Genomic DNA, 16,053 nt, shown 5'->3' with positions numbered 1-16,053 from the left:
CTTTTCTGGCTATAAAATATAGGGGGACCCCACGTCATTTTTTGTGGGGGTCCCCCTATTTTTATAGCCAGTAAAGGCTATGCAGACAGCTGCGGGCTGATAATCATGGCCTAGGAAGATCCATGGGTATTAACCCCTTTCCAGGCTACAAATATTGGCCCCCGGCTTTTCCGCTCTGGCGCAGGAGCCCACACAATTTTTTTCCCCATCACCTTTGTCTTTACACCAAAAAAAAAAAACGTATTAAAAAAACAAAAACCCTGACATTAAATGATTAACAAAAACCCTCGTGTCACCCCATAATAATGGAAAAAAAAAAAAACTATTTTAAAATATTTTCCTGTTTCAAATTAGTATTATGGTTAGGGATAGGTTTGGGATTAGGGCTAGGATTGTGATTAGGGCTAGGGTTGACATTAGGGTTAGCGTTGGGATTACGGTTGGGATTAGGGTTAGCATTGGGATTAGGTATAAGCGATTTGGGGTTAAGCGATTAGGGTTAGCGATTAGGGTTGAGATTAGGTTTGCTATTAGGGTTAGCGTAGGGATAGGGTTGAGATTAGGGTTTGGGTTGCTATTAGGGTTAGCGTTGGGATTACGGTTGAGATTAGGGTTAGGGTTCTGGTTAGGCCTGATGTTATGTTTTGGATTAGGTTTGTTTTTCTTTTTTGGTGTTTGGCTTATGGTTAGGCCTTGGGTTAGGGTAGGGGTTATATCTAAGTATATACCAAATTTATTATATATTTTGGTTTTGGATATAGTATCTAATGACATTATTGTATTCATTGTAGGTTCATGATTTTCCAGCAATATGGGACGCCGCAGATGAGTCCTATAAGGACAAATATTACCGCGACATAAGTTGGACAAAAATATTTCGGGACCTATATCCTGAATGGGATTCCTGTACAAATGCCAGGCAATTGCAAATTGGTAATTATGTTATTTAACAATTAATATTATACTTTCTACAAAATTGACTAAGATTGATATTTTTTTAAAATATTTTTTAGAGACAGATATTAAACAGAGGTGGATGTCTGTGAGGGACCGGTTCACTAAATTTGTTAACACTTGTGATAGAAGTGGCTCCTCACCCAGTCGCAAAATGTTTCCATTTTATGAGGAATTGTAGATTCTGGTCACAAGCAGGACATTGCGGAGGTAATTTGTAAACAAAAAAATAGAGAAATCTTTAATTAACTATACATGTAGCCTCTATGTTTTCATGTGGAGTAGCACAGTTGGCTGCATATTGAACGCTGCGTACAGCCACAGCGTTCAATACGCAGAATCCAGATGTTACAGCATAGTAGAGGGGATTTTCAGAAATCCCATCTCCACTATGCTTCCAAAGATGGAGGTTTCAGACCTATGTCACCGGACATGCGTTGCGTCTTTTGACACCACAGCATGTCTATCTTGTGTTGGCGCTCTGACTCCGCAAGATAACTATCACAGTGTATTGATAGCATGTGGTGATAACACATGTGTTAAATGAAAACATGCGCTATCACCACACAAACAAAAAAGGGGGCCGCGATTTGGGCGGAGCGGCCTTTTTGCTGCGTCCAAAGCGTTGCTCCTCCGCAGCGTTGGAAAAATACCGTAATAATTTATTATTTTCTTTTTTTCACACAGGACTGAAGGGAACATTTCTCCTCATGGGCCTCCTGCTGATGAGGAATCTGAGGATGGAGCAGGAAATTCCTCTGGAGCTCGTGGCACCAGTTCTCCATCTGTTGCAACAGCTTCTGCTGGTGCCACATTCAGCAGCTGCTGCAGGCACATCTGCTTCAGCAGCTTTTGGAGCATCTGGTTCCGCAGAAGCTATTGTAACAGAGAGGAGAGAAAGAGCTGCCTATCCGGTGGCAGGAGAGCTGAACCAAAAAAAAAAAAAAAGAAAGAAAAAAAACGATAAAACAGTTAAAATTGCAAATGATACCCTGGATTTGATCAAAAAATCACTTAGATTTTTTTGCCTTGACAATTGCAAGGAAGGCTCGCTCACTGCCACTGGATAGGCAGTCAATTTCTCTGACTACGGTACAGATATCACTGACAGCTTTAGAGGACCCTGCTCCAATTGCGCCGTATGAAGACGTATTTTTTTTTTTTTTACTTTTCCGTCCAAGACCAAAACAGCAGACCAGTCAGCACTTATTCTCATAATTCTGAGGCAGGAAACACACAAAGGCTGGGACCCTCACCGACTGCCACTTTCCCTACTGATCCTTCTGCCTCCTATGGGTATTGCCCGGACTATCAGTACTTACATTAATATGCAATTTTGGTTGAAAATATTTCCAGTCTGCCAGGCAGAGCTGGACGTTGCCACAAAAAGGCCCACTTCAGTACTAAGAGAGCAATAAACTTTGTTAACGCCTGGCAAATATTTTGTTATGTGGTCCAAAAATGTATTTCTTTGGGCAAAAGTTTATTATATTTTTATATTGAAAAAAGAATGACAATGTTTGTCACAATTTCTTTATTAGTTTTAAAATAGAGTTATATTTAAAAATGTCATTTTTGTTTTTTATATACTTTGGCATAAGAGGATGATGGTATATGGGCACTGGACTATAGGATGGAGGACATGTATGATGGTATATGGGCACTGGACTATAGAATGGAGGATATGTATGATGGTATATGGGCACTGGACTATAGGATGGAGGACATGTATGATGGTATATGGGCACTGGACTATAGAATGGAGGATATGTATGATGGTATATGGGCACGGGACTATAGGATGGAGGATATGTATGATGGTATATGGGCACGGGACTATGGGAAGGAGAAGAATCATGATAATTTGTTTCAACAAACACCACTTAGTAAATAGAAAACTAAACACATGAAATTAACAATACATTTTTTAATACATACAAATCCAGATGAAATAAAAAAAAACACAAAAAAACACAATTTTATATTGAACTTGGCTTCTTCTGACAGAATTCGATGGTGATCTTGGCATCTTCTTTTTAGTGGTTCAATCTTGTTGCATCCTTTTCTGCTGCTCAGACTGCACAACATCAGCACAGAGTATTCCCAGTGCACGGCACCTTCTGGACTCAAAGTATTCAGTGAAGGTTTCTCTCACACGCACACCCGAGTTGGAGGGCCTTCCCAGACCCACGGTGACCACTGGATTAAATGATCACTGCTGGTACTCCACATCTACGTCAGTGCTGTACTCACGAGCATAGTTATGGAGTACACCGACACCGTTGACGCTGTGATTAAGGCATGCTGTGTCCAAATGGATGGGTGTGTGAAAGATACTCCACTGACTACTCATGATCCCAAAAGTGCATTCCACATATCTTCGTTCACGACTCAGCCGATAATTACAATTCCTCCGCCAGGCATTCAGTCCCCTTCGTGGCTATGGGCACAGCAGGGTTGTCATTAAGGGAAACGCCTCATCCGATACCATCACAAAGGACACTGGATGTGTGGAACCCGGCAAAGGTCATGGGGCTGGAAGCATTCCACAATCTTGAAGAATTTGCAGACCAATCTGATGTTCGCAACACCCGAGAGTCCCCAGTACTGCCATAGGCACCAACATCAGTGGCAACAAATTTGTAATGGGCATCAGCCACCACCATCAGGACCACAGAAAAATACCATATTTTTCGCTTTGTAAGACGCACTTTATTTCCCCCAAATTTGGGGACATACCGCTTACGGTTATCATTGTAGGCTGGGATGAGGGGGTGGCCGCGGCCGCTGCTGCCCAGGGTGATGCAGGAGTCTCCGTTCCTGTGGGGGGGCTCTGCCGACATTTTGTGAAAGGCCAGAGTCCCCCAGCAGTTCGTCCATGCTTTCCTGTGCGACGGACTCCGTGAAAATGGCTGCCGGCAGGTGGCGCATGCACAGATAGAGATCTCGGCACCAAGATCTCAGGAGATAAGATTTCAGCGCTGAGATCTCATCTCTCGAGATCTTGGTCCCACCAAGATCTCCATCTGCGCATGTGCCACCTACCGCCGGCCATTTTTCCGAACTGCCGGTGGGGGGGAGGGGGTTCTCTGGCCTTTCACAAAATGTCGATAGAGCCCCCGCAGCACCGGAGACACCCCTGCAGCACAGGAGCCCCCCTGCAGCACAGGACACCTGCAGACTCCCTCATCCCATCTCCAAGACATTTCACGTGATGCGCCGATTCTTTGGAATGCACTACCCAGGTTTAATACGATGAATCCCCAATCCCCACCGTTTAAAGCGTGCCCTAAAAACTCATTTGTTCAGATTGGCCTACCGCCTCAACGCATTAACCTAACTATCCCTGTGTGGCCCATTTAAAAAAAAACAAAAAAAAAAACCTTAAGCCATAACCAGGTTCCTTGCATTATGTGCTCATACACTTTATACAGTTAATAGCCCTCTGTGTCTGTACTGTTACATACTTAGGCTGTTAACTGGTTTTACATGAACACCCGACCCTTACACTATGGCTGGTCCGAATAACTAAAGCAATTGTTACCATCCACCTCTCGTGTCTCCCTTTTTCCTATAGATTGTAAGCTTGCGAGCAGGGCCCTCACTCCTCTTGGTATCTATTTTGAACTGTGATTTCTGTTATGCTGTAATGTCTATTGTCTGTACAAGTCCCCTCTATAATTTGTAAAGCGCTGCGGAATATGTTGGCGCTATATAAATAAAAATTATTATTATTATCCCAGCCTGCAGCAACGATTCACTCCTGCCTCCTCCAGCAGCGACCCTGGGACCCCTCTTCACCGCAGCCACCACCCCCGGTAAGCAATTAGACGCATGGATTATAAGAAGCACCACCAATTAAAAAAAGTTTTTTTCCTATTTTTGTCATCAAAATTTGGGGTGAGTCTTCTAATCCGGAGCATCTTACAAAGCAAAAAATATGGTACTTTTTATAATTAAAGAAGCGTGATCCTGATCGTGGTGGCTGCTGAACCCTTACATGTTTACCATCGACTGCACCTATGCAGTATGGGAAATTGGCCATAGACTGAAAGCCTGCTGCAACCTGCAGCCAAGTCTCCTAGGTTGGGGAAGGCATCATAATGGGCTACAACTTCTGCCAGATCACGTTACATGTGCACCTCACAATTTTAGAGATGGTGGATTTACCAACTCTAAATTAGAGGTGTAGTGATGTATAGCTCTCTCCTGTGGCCAAAAATCTGCAAAGAAAAAGAAAATATTATTAGAAATGTCACTCAAAAATGTAAGGAAACCTGTCAGCAGTTATGGGCGATATATTATGCAGCCACCACCTTTCAGGTCTTTTCTGAAGCAATCTATAATGCTGGCCATAACACCCCGGTCCAACACGAAAGGTATAAAAAAAATTAACCAAACTTTAAAAATAAGACAACTGCGTGGGGCGGTCACGTTAGATGGGACTTGCAGGTCCGTGTCCGGCCACTCCAATCTTTTGGCAACGCCGCCACCCTCCTGCTTGCTTCAACGCTCTGCTGCTCAGCCGTACCTATCTGGCCTGTTGAGGGCAGACTAATTCCTGCAGTAAGCAAGCACAAGGAAAGGTCTGAGAGGCCCAGCGTGTGCACAACTCTGGACTTTTCTCTATCCTCACCAGGACATAAAAGTATGCCTGCGCAGTAGAGCGATGAAGCAAGCAGGAGAGTGGATTCACAAGAAGAAGGGAGGCGCCGCACCTGGACCTGCGACACAGCTATCGCATATGATCACACGATAGCGCCCGCCCACGGGTATAATCCAAATTATGTGTCTACTTTTTCTTATCTATCTCCACTGACCCGGGGGCTTAATTATAGAATGCTGTAGATAAGCTCTGAAAGACAGTGGCCGTATCTTATAGCAGCCAAAAATGCTGACAGTTTCCTGGCGTGTTTTAAACATGATATTTCAGGTACTGTAAAACACAGTACCAGAGATATCCATATCCATGTGTCAGTGTGTGCGCGGCAAACATGTGGCAACTGCGTGCCGCCCATGTGCTGCATCATTACCACGCAGATGGCTAGCAGGGAAAAAGCGCTACAGTAAGCGCAGTTACACGGTGGCAGGTGCTGAAGACAAAGCCCGCTCTTCCCGGATGGCGCTGAAATCATGCAGAGCAGGGGAGAATGATAACAGCATCTTCATCACCTGCCACCAGGGAACAGCGCTTTCTGTACCGCTTCTTCACCAGTGCAATGCGTGTCACACAGAGGACATCAATGTGTGTTCTCTGTGTGCGGGACACTTTTTGGACCGTGGTAAAGGTAAAAATCTAACCTGTCAGCGTGTTTTGCCCATGGACACACGGCCCACGAAAACACGCTGATATGTGCATAGGCCCATTAATTTGAGTGGGTCTACGTGTGTCAGTGTCTCTGGTACATGTGAAAACTTCCATCACATGTACCGGACACAAGACGTGTGAAAGAGGCCCAATGACATACAAACAAAAAATCAGTTACTTACCGCAAGGTGATGAGCACCCTTTCCTCAGCAGAGATGGCCTTTCTCATCACCATATCACTCAATGTCAGATGAGGTGCCAGAATGTGAACCAGTCTATCAACAGCCGGGATGGTGAGACGGCAGAAGGAAACAAATTTATCCGGAAATCTGAAAATTTGATAGAAAAAAAAAATGGTTACTTACATAGGAAAAAATGTTTGGAAACATTTTAATTCAGAAATTGTCTTTAGATATTTTGCAACTTACCTCCTCAAAATCGGTGTAAAGCACATAAAAGTGCCCCTTCTCTGTGTGCTCAGCTACCAGAGGGTACACCCACATTCTTTTGCACGCTCGCCTTCTCCTCTGCTGCGCCTAAAATTAAAAAAAAATAAATTGTTTAGAACACAACACAGTAACAAAAAATACATGTAAAGATTTTTTGACATCTACTTTAGCCTACCTGCTCTCTGTGATGATTGAGGATTTGCAGCAGCAACCCCAGCATCAGAATCCTGTAGGGCCTGCGGAGCTGTAGCTGCAGCCTCTGTTTATAGCTTTATTGGTGTAAAAAAACGCAGACAATTCTGCAGGAAAAACCGCAATGAAAACCGCATTAAAAAACACGTCAAAACCGCACCTGCGTTTTCTGCCAAGAGATGCGGATTCAGTGTGGAAAAATCTGCAGGTAAATCCGTAATGTGTGCACATAGCCTTATGGGGAATTCTGAAGAGACAAGTTGAGCATCACTTTCCATCCAGAATCCAGGCACTAAAGTAGTCGCTCTTGAAGAATGTAAAAAGATAGATGTTGCAATATGTCGCCAACTTGCTCATTCCATGCCTAGAAGACTTGGCGATATCCTTGAAAATTGTATAGATCATACAAAATACTAGATGAAGTAATTTTTGATGTGGGTGTATTCATTTTTTAATCAACTAATTTGATTAAAACTGAAGATTTTGTAACGAAAGTTATATTAACCTCACTTTCATGTTATGGGTTAAAAAGTGTTCTATGGAAGTCAGTCTTATGAAATTTTGGAAATTGTTCTTGTGTTCAGTAACAAATGTATTAAAATCTTACTTTTCAAAAGGGGGTGTACTCATTTATGCTGAAAATATGGCGTTTGCTATCTATTCAAGCCAATTTTGAGCTTGAAAAAGTTGAAGAGTGCTCCCTTCCCCTTCGAGCCCTGCAGTGTAGCAAAACAGCAGTTTTCCACCACATGAGGTATATGGGCACTCAGGAGAAATTGCACAACAAATTGCATGGTCCATTTTCTCCTCCTGTTACCCTTTTGAAAATGCAAAATTTGCAGCCAAATTAAAATTTTGGTGGGAAAGAAAAATTGTCATTTTTTCCTTCCACAATGCTTTAATCCCTAAAGGATTAATAAACTTCTTGAATGTGGTTTTGAGCACGTTGAGGGGTGTAGTTTTGAAAATGGTGTCACTTTGGAGTATTTTCTGTCCTATAGGCCCTGAAAGTCACTTCAAAAAGGATGTAGTCCCTAAAAAAATGGCTTTGTAAATTTTGTTGTAGAAATGAAAAATTGTTGATATATGTTTTACCGAACAAAAAAAAAAAAAATGTTTCAAAAATGATTTTTGTGTGAAGTAGACATGTGGCAAATGTTTATTATCCATTTTGGGTAACATAACTCTCTGGTTTAAAGCGCATAAAAATTTAAAGTTTTAAAATTGCAAAATGTTGAAATTGTTAAATTTGATATTTTCATAAATAAACGCAAATAATATCTACCTAAATTTACCACTAATATGAAGAACAACATGTCATGAAAAAAACTCTCAGAATCACTGGGATACGTTGAAGATTTTCAGAGTTATTACCGCAAAGACACAGAGTCAGAATTTAAAAAAAACGGCCTGGTCAAAAAGGTGAAAACAACCTAGGGGGGAGAGAGGGGTTAACTGTATTCTTTTCATTTTTTACCTTTTGCCTTCCAAGAGCCATAACTTAAATTTTGGATTTAACAAAGCAATATGAGGGCTACTTCCCCCCTTCCACTCTCCTGGTGGACGAAATGTAGTTTTCAATGAAACCATTCATTTTAACATTATATTTAACATTATAACATTTAACATTATATTTAACATTATTATGTATATAATTCCTTAAATTGTCTGTCATCCACTTCCGTCTGGACGTCCTCGAATCCCACAATCCACCGCGCTGCACCGGAAGTACGCCGACCGCCATATTGGAATACCCAAGTGATGGGTATTCCAATATGGCACCCGCTGGTGGTACAAGGCCCTTGCACAGTACCACCAGCGGGTCATCGTCGGACCCCTGCTGCTGGGACTCCCCCACCGCAAGAACCCCATGCTGCAAGGACTCCACGCCTTAAGGACCCCAGCCGCTGGAATCCAGACCGCCGAGTATGTACAGGGGTGTGGAGAGACATCGGCCAATCAGAGGGAAGTGGGCGCGTCCAAGGTCTGGAGTGGGTAAATTTTAAATATGGAGCCAACAGCAGCGCTGTGACAGTTACCAGTACGGAACCAACAGCCGACTATTACCGGGAGCGGAAGGGGAGACGCAACAAAGTTCACAGGCCTTGCTGTACTCATTTTGGTGTCTAAGGTAGGAATGAAGCGGAGCAGTGATACAGCCGCACTGTGTGTAAGAGGTAGAGAGTATAGAGAGCTGCTAGCGGTATGGCCCAGTGCGGCAGCTGCAAAATGAGACTGTGGTGTGGGGCCTGCACCGAGGCATGTTTTACTAGCCAAGGGGGGGTGTCTGTGTGTCTATCCTCCTCGCTGCACAGACATAGCAGAGCTGAGCCGGACATGTCTTGTGTATATATACTGCTCTCCTATCCTCCTCGCTGCATAGATGCTGCAGAGATATCTATATATACACAGTATACACTCGAGTATAAACCGAGATTTTCAGCCCACTTTTTCGGGCTGAAAGTGACCCTCTCGGCTTATACTCGAGTCATTGTCGGCTGGTGGTGGGGGAAGGGGGGGGTGTTTGCGGTGACATACTCACCTGCTGCTGGCGCGGTCCCTGCATGTCCAATGGTCTCCAGGCAGCTCTTCCTGTATTCAGCGGTCACGTGGTACCGCTCATTAAAGTAATGAATATGGACGCATATTCATTACTTTAATGAGCGGTACTTGACCGCTGAACACAGGAAGATGCCGCCGACTCCCGGAGACCATCTGACAGTGAGACGCTGCCAGGGACGGCGCCGGGAGCAGGTGAGTATATCGGGTAAGCATTGCGCGATAGTCAACTTCCTCGTTACACCACTGCGCGCTGCTCTGTCTTCCATCCTCTGCACTTACTGTTCAGGTCAGAGGGCGCGATGACGCGATTAGTGTGCGCGCCGCCCTCTGCCTGAACAGTCAGTGCGGAGGATGGAAGACAGAGCGTCGCGTGGAACGAGGAAAGTGACTATCGCAAGTGCCGGGGGCCTGAGCGAAGAGAGGTGAGTATGCGATTTTTTTTATTTTAATCGCAGCAACAGCATATGGGGCCACAATGTATGGAGCATCTTATGGGGCCACAATGTATGGAGCATCTTATGGGGCCACAATGTATGGAGCATCGTATGGGGCCACAATGTATGGAGCATCGTATGGGGCCACAATGAATGGAGCATCGTATGGGGCCACAATGAATGGAGCATCGTATGGGGCCACAATGAATGGAGCATCGTATGGGGCCACAATGAATGGAGCATCGTATGGGGCCACAATGTATGGAGCGTCTTATGGGCCATAATGTATGGAGCATCTTATGGGGCATAATGTATGGAGCATCTTATGGGGCCACAATGTATGGAGCATCGTATGGGGCCACAATGTATGGAGCGTCTTATGGGCCATAATGTATGGAGCATCTTATGGGGCCATAATGTGTGGAGCATCTTATGGGGCCATCAACCTTTATGCAGCATTGTATGGGGTGTATTTTAATATGGAGCATCTTATGGGGCCATAATGAACTGTATAAAGCATTATATGGGGCTCCTGATTCAATATGGATATTCAAAAACACTTAACCTACTGATGTCTCAATTAATTTTACTTTTATTGGTATCTACTTTTATTTTTGACATTTACCGGTAGCTGCTGCATTTTCCACCCTAGGCTTAGGCTATGTTCACACGTGGGAAGGGGGCTGCGGGTTCTCCCGCGGGTTTTCCCGCAGCGGATTTGATAAATCTGCAGGGCAAACCCGCTGCGGTTATCCCTGCAGATTTATCGCGGTTTGTGTTGCGGGTCCCGCTACGGGATTTACTCCTACTATTGATGCTGCATATGCAGCAATATCAAAAGAGGAGAATAAGGAGCATATCATGGACAATATATAATTAAATCTTTATTAATACATAAAAATGATTAAAACACGATCAGTAATAAGTCACAGCGTATACGTTCCAATGAAGGGCCGAAAGAGGACAGTCCCTCCAAAATACCCCTAAACATATGACAGGGAAAGTCCCGCATATAATGGATAAAGCACAAAATGTCTCTCCTCTGCACTGTCTGGTGAGTGTACACTGATATTGCGCTATTATTTGACCATATGCATCTGCAGCCCACATGGGTGTTGCTTTTGAATAGCTAGATTGACTTTACTGCTCTACCTGATACTTACCTGTCTTGTTTAGTGCTCCTGGTAAGCTGAGAGGTGAGTATAGCATTATTTTTTATTTTAATTCTTTTTTTTTTTTTTTTACAGAAATATGGTTCCCGGGGCCTGGAGGAGAGTCTCCTCTCCTCCACCCCGGGTACCACCCGCACATTATCCGCTTACTTCCCGCATGGTGGGCACAGACAGCCCCATGCGGGAAGTAAGCAGATCAATGCATTCGTATGAGTGCAGAACCGCCGAGATTCTGCACAAAGTAGTGACATGCTGCGGGTTGTAAACCGCTGCGTACCCGCACGGTTTTTCCCGCAGCATGTGCACAGCGGTTTGCGGTTTCCATAGGGTTTACATGTTACTGTAAACACAATGAAAACTGCAGCAGACCCGCAGCTGCACAATCGCCGCGGTTCCACGGTAAAAACCGCAAAGTGTGAACATGGCCTTATACTCGAGTCAATAAGATTTCCCAGTTTTTTGTGGCAAAATTAGGGGGGGGGGGGGGTCGGCTTATACTCGAGTACATATACATACATATATATAATATATATATATATATATATATATATATATATATATATATATATATATATATATATATATATATATATATACATATACACACACACAAACATACATGCAATAGAATCGGGCCCATTTCTGGTAATGTCTTAAAATTCCAAGCCAAGGGAGGTGAAAAAACGCAATTCCGCAATTGTCTTTATGGCATTCATTGTGTGGTAAAAATGGAGGGGGGACATTATTCTTCAAGGCACTACAATTGGTGATATTCAAGATGTATAGATTTTATCATTATTATTCTATTGGCATAAGACATTTATGAACTTTGTAAGGAAAGTAAAAAAATGACGAGTCACTATTAACTATATTTTTTTGTTGAAAAAGCCTTTAAGCTCGTTTTTACATTTCTTGTTTTTTTTCCGAACAGCATTTATGGGTCAAAAACTCACATCTATCAAAATATAAAATTTACTGCTGCAAAAATAAGAGATTATACAGTGCATGACCACTTGAGCCAATCACTGGGCTTGGCGGTCTTGTGTTGACTACATCGGCATCTATGCTGAGCCAGTAATTGGCTGCTGCAGCAGTCACGTGCTCTGTAGTTGTGATACCACTGCTGCACACTGCCAAAAGACCATGCAGAAAGAGTAAAATAGGGGGAAAAAAACAAATTAATACAATTTAACTGCTGAAACTAGAGTACTAAATTAATTCCTTTGCTTGACTGTCCATAGACTTTAAACCCCGGAGGCATTTAAGTTTTTTGCTCCCCTTCTTCCCAGAGCCATAACTTTTTTATTTTTCTGTCAATATGGCCATGTGAGGGACGAGTTGTACTTCTGAACGACACCATTGGTTTTATCATATTGTGTACTGGAAAACGGGAAAAAAATTCCAAGTGCGGTGACATTGCAAAAAAAGTGCAATCCCACAGTAGTTTTTTGTTTTGCTTTTTTCCTATGTTCACTAAATGCTAAAACTGGCCTGTCATTATAGCCACCAAACATGTCTAGGTTCTTTTTTATTTATGTGGTGAAAAAAATTTCAAACTTTGTTAAAAAAAAAAAAAAAATTGTGCCATTTTCCGATAACCGTAGCATCTCCCCTTTTTTATTGATAGATCGGGCAATTCTGAACCCGACGATACCAATTATGTGTATGTTTTTTTTTTTGTTTTTTTATGGGATGAAAGGGGGGCGATTTGAACTTTAACACCTTAGTGACAGAGCCAATTTGGTACTTAATGACCGAGAAAATTTTTACAATTCTGACCACAGTCACTTTATGAGGTTATAACTCGAACGCTTTAAGGGATCCCGCTGATTCTGAGAGATTGTTTTTTCATGACATATTGTACTTCATGTTAGTGGTAACATTTCTTCGATATTACTTGCGATTATGAAAAAAAAACGGAAATATGGCGAAAATTTTTAAAATTTTGCAATTTTCAAACTTTGTATTTTTATGCCCTTAAATCAGAAAAAAAATAGTTAATAAATAACATTTCCCACATGTCTACTTTACATCAGTACAATTTTGGAAACAAAATGTTTTATTGTTAGGGAGTTATAAGGGTTAAAAGTTGACCAGCAATTTCTCATTTTTACAACACCATTTTTTTTAGGGACCACATCTCATTTGAAGTCATTTCAGGGGTCTATATGATAGAAAATACCCAAGTGTGACACCATTCTAAAAACTGCACCCCTCAAGGTGCTCAAAACCACATTCAAGAAGTTTATTAACCCTTTACGTGCTTCACAGGAACTGAAACAATGTGGAAGGAAAAAATGACATTTTCCTTTTTTTTTTGCAAACATTTTACTTCAGAACCATTTTTTTTTTATTTTCCCAAGTGTAAAAACAGAAATTTAACCATAAATTTTGCTGTGCAATTTCTCCTGAATACGCCGATACCCCATATGTGGGGGTAAACCACTGTTAGGGCGCACCGCAGAACTTGGAAGTGAAGGAGCGCCGTTTGAATTTTTCAATGCAGAATTGGCTGGAATTGAGATTGGATGACATGTCACGTTTAGAGAGCCCCTGATGTGCCTAGTGGAAACCCCCCACAAGTGACACCATTTTGGAAATTAGACCCTTTAAGGAACTTATCTAGATGTGTGGTGAGCACTTTAAACAGAAGTTTCACAGAAGTTTATAACGTAGAGCCGAGAAAATAAAAAATCTAATTTTATCTACAAAAATGATCTTTTTGCCCCCAAATTTTTATTTTCACAAGGGTAACAGGAGAAATTAGACCACAAAAGTTATTGTGCAATTTCTCCTGAGTACGTCGATACCCCATATGTGAGGGTAAACCACTGTTTGGGCGCACCGCAGAGCTTGGAAGTGAAGGAGCGCCGTTTTACTTTTTCAATGTAGAATTGGCTGGAATTGAGATCGGACGCCATGTCGCGTTTGGAGAGCCCCTGATGTGCCTTAACAGTGGAAACCCCCCACAAGTGACCCCATTTTGGAAACTAGACCCCCCATGGAACTTATATAGATGTGTGGTGAGAACTTTGAATGCCCAAGTGCTTCACAGAAGTTTATAATGCAGAGTCGTGAAAATAAAAAATATATTTTTTTTTCCACAAAAAAGATTTTTTAGCCCCAAAGTTTTTATTTTCACACGGGTAACAAGAGAAATTGGACCCCAAAAGTTGTTGTCCAATTTGTCCCGAGTTTGCTGGTACCCCATATGTGGGGTAAACCACTGTTTATGCACACGGCAGAGCTCAGAAGGAAGGGTGCATCATTTGACTTTTTGAGCGCGAAATTGGCTGTCGTGTTTGGAGACCCCCTGATGTACCTAAACAGTGGAAACCGCCCAATTCTAATTCCAACGCTAACCCCAACACACCACTAACCCTAATCCCAACCCGATCCATAATCCTAATCACAACCCTAACGATAATCACAACCCTAACCCCAAAACAACCCTAATCTCAACCCTAACCTCAACCCTAACCATAACCCTAATCAAAACTCTAAATCCAACACACCCCTAATCCTAATCTCAACCCTAACCTCAAACCTAACACTAATCCCAATACACCCATATCCCTAATCCCAACCCTAACCTTAACCCTAATCCTAAACCTAACCCTAATCCCAAATGTAACCCTAATCCCAAACATAACCCTAATGCCAACCCTAAGCCTAATACCAGCCCTAATCCAAACCCTAACCCTAATCCCAACACTAACCCTAACTTTAGACGCAACCCTAGCCCTAACTTTACCCCCAACCCTAACTTTAGCCCCAACCCTAACCCTAACTTTAGCCCCAACCCTAACCCTAACTTTAGCCCCAACCCTAACCCTAGCCCTAACTTTAGCCCCAACCCTAACCCTAGCCCTAACTTTAGCCCCAACCCTAATTTTAGCCCTAACCCTAAATTTAGCCCCAACCCTAACCCTAAATTTAACCCTAACCCTAGCCCTAACTTTAGCCCCAACCCTAAGGCTACTTTCACACTTGCGTCATGTGGCATCCGTCGCAATCCGTCGTTTTGGACAAAAAAACGGATCTTGCAAATGTGCCCGCAGGATGCCTTTTTTGCCCATAGACTTGTATTGCCGACGGATGGCCACACGTTGCGTCCGTCGTGCACTGGATCCGTTATATTTTGGCGGACGTTCAATGTAACCTTTTTTTTGTACGTCGCGTCCGCCATTTCCGCGCATGCGTGGCCGTAACTCTGCCCCCTCCTCTCCAGGACATAGACTGGGCAGCGGATGCGTTGAAAAACTGCATCCGCTGCCCATGTTGTGCACAATTTTCACAACGTGCGTGAGTACGTCGGGCCGATGCATTGCGACGACCCCGTACCGACGCAAGTGTGAAGAAGCCTAGCCCTAGCCCGAACCCTAAATTTAGTCCCAATCCTAACCCTAAATTTAGCCCCAACCCTAACCCTAATTTTAGCCCCAACCCTAACCCTAATTTTAGCCCCAACCCTAACCCTAATTTTAGCCCCAACCCTAACCCTAATTTTAGCCCCAACTCCTCTCTCCTGCCGGCCGGCAGATGGCGGGCGCACTGCACATACGCCCGCCATTTTCTATCCCGATGAAGAAGCCGGCGGGCAGGAGGGGGCGCAGGAGGACCCAGGGACACCGGTAAGTATGATAGGGTCCCCGAATCCCCCTATTTCTCTGTCCTCTGATGTGCGATCACATCAGAGGACAGAGAATGACAGCTTTTTTTTGGTTTTTTTTCGACCACCGGTAAACAGTTAATTACCGGTGATCGCAAAACAAGGGCCGACCATGTTCTTTGGAGTCTCGGCTACCCCCGGCAGCAGAGACCCCAAAGATCCTCCGGGTGCCGGTCGGCGGGCGCACTGCCATTTTTGGTCGGAAAAAGATGGCGGCGTCCATCGGGAGCCACGAGCAGCAGCGGGGGAGACAGGTGAGTATCGGGGGGCTATCAGCGGATCCAATTTCTCTGTCCTCTGATGTGCGATC

At 43.4% G+C, this 16,053-nt stretch overlaps 1 protein-coding gene and 2 long non-coding RNA genes across 3 annotated transcripts in view; 1 reads left to right on the top strand and 2 right to left on the bottom strand.

Moving 5' to 3' along the window:
• Window positions 1-1,774, top strand: part of LOC138669893 (uncharacterized) — an 88,634-nt gene extending 86,860 nt beyond the window's left edge. The window contains exons 2-4 of the long non-coding RNA XR_011319259.1: window positions 792-933; window positions 1,014-1,164; window positions 1,642-1,774. This is a non-coding gene — a long non-coding RNA (uncharacterized lncRNA). The remainder of the gene's footprint in view (window positions 1-791; window positions 934-1,013; window positions 1,165-1,641) is intronic.
• SLC9A1 (solute carrier family 9 member A1) overlaps window positions 1-16,053 on the bottom strand; it is a 113,102-nt gene that overhangs the window by 50,194 nt on the left and 46,855 nt on the right. The gene's annotated exons all lie outside the window — the stretch shown is intronic.
• On the bottom strand, window positions 2,178-7,998 carry LOC138669894 (uncharacterized). Its single transcript, XR_011319260.1, has 3 exons — window positions 6,691-7,998; window positions 6,445-6,591; window positions 2,178-5,177 (listed from the first exon to the last, which is right to left on the bottom strand). It is a non-coding gene; the product is annotated as an uncharacterized lncRNA (long non-coding RNA).

Source organism: Ranitomeya imitator, chromosome 3 (genome assembly GCF_032444005.1).
Source record: "Ranitomeya imitator isolate aRanImi1 chromosome 3, aRanImi1.pri, whole genome shotgun sequence".
Lineage (NCBI taxonomy): Eukaryota > Metazoa > Chordata > Amphibia > Anura > Dendrobatidae > Ranitomeya > Ranitomeya imitator.
Note: the sequence above shows the minus strand (reverse complement) of the source record. Positions and strands in the feature narration are given on the sequence as shown.